This window comes from Phaseolus vulgaris, chromosome 3, assembly GCF_000499845.2.
Source record: "Phaseolus vulgaris cultivar G19833 chromosome 3, P. vulgaris v2.0, whole genome shotgun sequence".
Classification (NCBI taxonomy): Eukaryota; Viridiplantae; Streptophyta; class Magnoliopsida; order Fabales; family Fabaceae; genus Phaseolus; species Phaseolus vulgaris.
Genome location: NC_023757.2, coordinates 12,363,565 through 12,369,841, shown reverse-complemented (window position 1 = coordinate 12,369,841; position 6,277 = coordinate 12,363,565). Strand labels below are relative to the sequence as shown.

At 35.4% G+C, this 6,277-nt stretch overlaps 1 pseudogene; it reads left to right on the top strand.

Moving 5' to 3' along the window:
• The first annotated feature begins 211 nt into the window (after window positions 1-211).
• LOC137839123 (pentatricopeptide repeat-containing protein At5g04780, mitochondrial-like) lies at window positions 212-5,441 on the top strand (annotated as a pseudogene).
• The last annotated feature ends 836 nt before the right edge of the window (window positions 5,442-6,277 follow it).

Below are 6,277 nucleotides of genomic sequence, written 5' to 3'. Positions count from 1 at the left end.
TACCCCTTATGATGAGAATCCTTATGATGTTAATTCTAAATTAAAGAATAACATAGGAGAATCCATTTCTCAAACTCAATATGCCCAGATAATTGGGAGCTTATTGCATTTAATGAACTTTTCTAGATCAGATATTGCTTTTGCAGTAGGTAGACTGAGTAGATACACTCAATGTCCTAGTTAGGATTATTGGGATGCACTTGCGAGACTCATGAAATACTTGAGAGGTACAATAGATTATGTCATTGAATATAGTGGATTTCCCGTTGTGCTAGAAGGGTACAATGATGCCAACTGGATATCTGATTCAGATGAGACAAAATCCACTAGTGCTTATGTATTTACACTTACGGGTGGTGCAGTTACATGGAGGTTAGCTAGACAAACTATTATTGCAAGATCAACAATGGAATCTGAGTTTGTTGCTCTAGAAATGGCTGGTAGTGAAGCTGAGTGGTTGAACAATTTCTTAGCAAAATTTCGTTAGGAATGAAACCAACCCCATTTGTATCAATGCATTGTGATTTCCAATCGGCAATAGCTATAGCTAAAAATAAAAGCTAAAATGGAAAGAATAGACAATTACAATTGAGACATAATTTTGTGAAACAGTTGTTATAGAGTGTAATGATTTCTATTGACTATGTCAAGTCAGAATGGAATCTGGCAGATCCTCTGACAAAACCCCTAGGAAAAAAATGATTTTAGAAACATTGAGGAGGATGAAACTTAAGCCACTTGCAAACAAACAAGTGATGAAACCCCAACCTTTGTGATTGAAAATCCCATGAATAAGGTTCATATGGGTAAAAACAAGTCACTTGTTAGTTCTGCTAGCACTAATATTGATTCAAAATCAATTTTGTCCATTCCTATGGTGTGTGTGAAAGGGATAGATATTGCATTATCGAGAGGATAAACTCTGTGGTTAAAATTCTGAGGTAAAAGAGTTTTAACAATTTACAAAGTTTTAATGATTTTCATATCCCTTATGGGTGGTGTATTATTTGCAACATACAATTGATGGAATCACCTATATGAGTGTCAAGTGGGGTCGCTTGCATGAGATCTTGGCAAGATCTCTATAACACTCACGAATACTGGGCACGCGCATGGCCTAATAGCGCAACACAACGATAACATGTAATGTGGGGGTGTATTGTGATTAATAAACCTCTAACACATACTAAGTGTCTTAGTTCATATAGCTTGCTATACCAACTACATTGTGTGTTAAGTACATCAATCTAAGATTGGTTCATATAGCTTGCTATATCAGCTCTGATGAATTACATCTTAAATGAACCCAAAATATTTTTCTTTCTTTATCTATATGTTTTATCTTTTGCAATATCTGGGGGATTGTTGTAAAACTGTATATATTGCAAAACGAAAAACAGAGTGCGATTTTGCAAAACGAAAAAATAGAGAATGTGGCTTTGATTCATGAACCCTAATATAGTTTTGACTCACAAACCTAATGTGGTTTTGATTCAAAAACCTGATTCTCAGGTTCATTTTCCTTGTTGCACGATTTGTGGAAACCCTCGTGCAAGCATTTCGTTTCTCTTCACTCACGATCTGTGCAAGGAAAAAGCGTGAGACTCAGACCTTCGAAGACTTCGTTCTTCTCGGGAGGTTGTGCAGCTGGGACCTGGAGTAGTGTTGCCAATGGCTAGAACGTGGGTTGTGGCAGTTTTGGGTATGTTATTTTTCCCCCTATATAAACAAGGGTTTCCCTCTTCCAGAAACACACCTTCTTCGCCTCTCATCTTCTGCAATCCAACGTGCAACCTTTCTTCTTCCTCCCACCTTTTCACAATTATCTCTTTCTCTCTCTTCATTCATTATTTTACTTTATTATATTTATTTTTATGAGTGCATTGTGTTCTTACTCTATTAAGTAATTTGCTAGTTTTGATCCTCGAAAATTATCGGAAAGTTCCTGTTTTATCCTGGAGGGACTTACGCAATACACTGCAGATAAGTCTTTATGAACAGTGATTACTCACGCCTCAGGAAATCAATTTTGTTTGTTTTAAAGCCTCCTTTACTACAGTTTCTTCTTTTACTTCTACATTTTTTTTGTACAGAGTTGACAAAATTAACCTTAAATTTTTTTAAAATTCCTAGCATACGTCCTTCCTTCTTCTCTTTAATTTTTCTTGGTACTGTGGAGAGCAAGCGGCGGTACAATAAGTTCTCTATGAGCATTAGATGATATATTGTTTTGTGTTCAACCTAAAAATCAAACTAAAATAGTTATTAATTAATTCAAAGTATATATATTTTTTTATAATGACAGTACATAATTACCAAGCGCCAAATGCATAATTTAACATAATTTTTCGATCTAATACATTTTAAACTATACACTTATTAATTATCATTTAATAAATAAAACTAATGGCAAGTTGATAACACATACTAGTTACTTATTTAACCACTTACTAAATTAATTAAAAAAAACATGTTTAAAAATCTAATTCGATTTCTGGATCATGCAAATAAACTGGTTTGGCTACTAAGGTAGGTTAAAAGATAGTAAAAGCACGTTATTTTTCTTTGATCTCTACAATGATAAGAAAACGTTGAGAAGGTGTGGGAGATTTTGTAATTGTTATGGAATCCATATTAGTAAATTATCAGTTATTTCTGAGGACAAACCGGAGGCCTCATTGGTTAATGTAGTTCATGTGGAGCGTGTCAAATTTGCATTATCTTTTGCAGTTATGTGCAAAAACAAGATCATTAGTGGGAGGAAGAGCATGTCATGCTCAGGTTATTCGTGTTGGCTGGGAAATGGACGTGTTAACATCAAATATGTTGATTAACATGTACTCTAAATGTTCTTTAGGTGATAGTGCACGCAAAAAATTCAATGAAATGCCAGTGAAAAGCTTAGTTTCGTGGAATACCATAATTGAAGCTCTTACCCATAAAGCCGAGGGTCAGGAGGAAGCTCTAACTCTTTTCATTCAAATGCAAAGAGAAGGAACCCCATCCAATGAATTTACCATTTCAAGTGTTCTATGCAAGTGTGCCTTCAAATATGCTAATACTTGAGTGCATTTAGTTGGCCTGATGCAATTCTAGTTTGATTTGTATTATTTCTTTTGGTTTACTTCTTTGTTGTGGAAGGTGAGATAAATTTATGACTTCTATGATTGATGTTGAACCATGGATGAAGGTAAAATGAAATAGGAAAAATATGCTTAGAAGACGTGAGAAAAACTTGTAAGAGAATCTTTGCTAAAACACTCACAAAAGAGCTAACTAGGAGGGAGCTAAGAGACAATTCAGACTGAATTTGTGCAGCAATTCATTAGTCGATCAAAGTTGAAAAATACATAGGTTGAACACCTCTATTTATAGCCTAAATGATGACAAAAATCTGAAAACACTATCCAATCATAGCTTGACAAATGACACTCTATAATTGGAGCAAATATTCTCCATTCATGGAGTGACAAATGGTGGCTTGTGAGCGGAAAGGATTTCTCTCAATTGAGGTGCAACCATGTGGCAGTCATGCTTCCCATGTTGGTTGTCCAGCTGGCCCTTCACACTTCCCTTGCTATAAAGGTGCCTTCCATGTCTCCTTAGAAACCTCTCCAAAAACCCTAAACGGTCTTGGGTTGCAAATGGCTAAAAGAGGTCCAATTGTAACCCTAGCTAGACTCTTTACTTCCTATTCTAATAGGCCCAATACATATCCCAAAAATAAGCCCAAATAAGGCTCAAATACAAGCCCAAATAAAATCCTACACTATTCTTTACAATTTTATAAGACTAGGTGATGTGAGTTGATTTTAGATGGTTCCATTTTAGAGGTGACACTTTACTTATGATTAAGATTTTAGCAAATAAATGATGAGACTTAGGGAAGATCCCCACTGGACACGAACTTAATCAAATGGTTAAGTAAGTGTGAATGTTCACTTCCAAAAGCAAAGAGGAAAATCTCATAATAAGGTGAACATGATGTATGGTGCGGAATGTAAAAGACATGAAATGAAACACAAGATATGGAAGGAAACCGAAATAGAAAAGAAACAAAAAAAGAATACCAACACAAAGATAAAAGTGTAATGGAAAATGGAAGAAAGGATGAAGGGAAGAAAGCTTATGGTGATGGAAAAGAGAGTGGACACGCCACTTGGAGTGTGGTTTCCTCCAATATGAGTGTAGAGGGCCGCCACTTGAGAGCTCTCAACTCACTCAAGATAAGACCTAATGCTTAGAGCTAACAAGCCTCACACAATTTGTGCAGAGTTTTCTTTCTTCTATAAAATTCAGCATGAAAATACATGGAGTAAGACACCCTATTTATAGGAGATGATGCCTTGGTAAACAAGAAGAAATGGTAGGATGGGAAACACTAAAAAAGGGACAGTCTTAGGGTTTAACTAAGTCAAAACCGCACCCTAGGCTTGTCCTTTTAGAAACTAGGTCAATTTTTCTTTCTAAAGGGCCAGACATAAGCTAAAATGATAACTACACCCCTTATTATGTTATAGGCACCTATTCTAGCCTATCTTGCTATTTTGGACCCCTGAAGTGAGCCCAATTTATTTACATAACTTTTCTCTTGTGGAAAAGACTAGAAGGAAGAACTTTTGATATTCTGGTTTATAGCTTCTTCTTCTGTTGATGCTTTCTCGAGGTTTGGTGGGGCCCAACTTTGTATACTGAGATGACTGACCTTTTTGTGAAGTGCTTCTGCTGGGTGCTTTGATTTGTATCACTAGGAAATTTGGAAGAAAAGTTAAAAATTAATTCTCAGAGTTTTCTGAACTCCTTCTTCTTCTTCCATTCTTCTAACCATGGTCCTAGTTAAAGGTCCAATATGTGTCCTTCTGGATGGTCCTCTATCATGCACTCTTTTTCGATTAAGGCTGCTATAGATTCAAATTGTGTTGTTGGAACTACTTTTCTCCATGTTTATGCTAAGTGTTCTTCAATAAAATATGCAAGTAAGATATTTGATAGTATGCTTGAAAAGAATGATTGTGGTTACATGGATTTCAGTGATGGTTGGATATGTGCAAAATGGGTTTCATGAGGATACATTGTTGCTTTTTCACAATGCTTAGTTGATGGGTTTCAAGCAGGATGCTTTTATGATTTCATCAGCTGTTAGTGCTTGTGCAGGTCTGACAACTTTGGTTGAAGGGAAGCAACTTCATGCCATTTCACATAAGTCTGGATTTGGGTCAAACATATATGTTTCTTCCTCCCTTGTAGACATGTATGCCAAATGTGGCTGCATTGGGAAGCATATCTTATGTTTCAAGGTGCGATGGAGGTTTGGAGCATTGTTTTATGGAATGTAATGATTTATGGGTTTTCCAGACATAACATATGTATCAATACGAAATGCATGAAGTCATATGGGTTTGCATGAAGAAGAACAAAAATATTTTGATGTGTTTTCCTAGCTGTATATCAATTAGGATTATAAAAAACCTCAGAATTTGTGGTGATTGCCACATTTTATGAAACTTATGTCCAAGTTTACTAGCAGGGAGATTATTATTCTAGATACAAACCGTTTTCACCACTTTAAGGATGAATCCTATTCATGTCGAGAGTTTTGGTGAAGTTCTGACATATATTTCTTTTTTTTAAACTCCAACTAGCGCATTGATTGACTTTAGAGGGCAGGTGTGGTGATTAAATGACTTTGACAACCACCTATCCATGTTTAATATTTCATAGGAATGTTTTTTTTCCGGATACACATGGTTGATTTCAGTTTGCGTAAAGTGTGAAGGAGAAGTATGTCTTTAAACTGATTCACTTCAATGTTAAAGAACACAATGGCATTGGTTGTTTTGGTGCACCTCCACTACATGATGCCACAAACGAGGATAATGGGTGACTGGGGTTGTGAACAAAACATCTACAGTGGCAATATACGTAAAGTTGGTTATATAGTTGCTTGACAAAAAATACCATTGGAGCAAATGATGTGTAATTGGTTATGTTGGTAAAACTCAAGAATTTCTTCAAAATAATTTACTACTAGACAAATATTATATTGGAAGAACAAGTGATCATCAAACAATGTTCTTTAAAGGACACATTTTAATTATGGAACTTCAAGATGCTCTTAACTTATATTTGTGAATGTATATTTTTTTTAACAAAAGTCTTGTTAAAGGATTCTAATAAGCAGAGAACTCTTCTTTTACTTTTATTGAACGTCTAAAGACGGAACTCTCACGATACACAAAACCCATATACCATCTTTGTTTTATCCTATCACACTTCT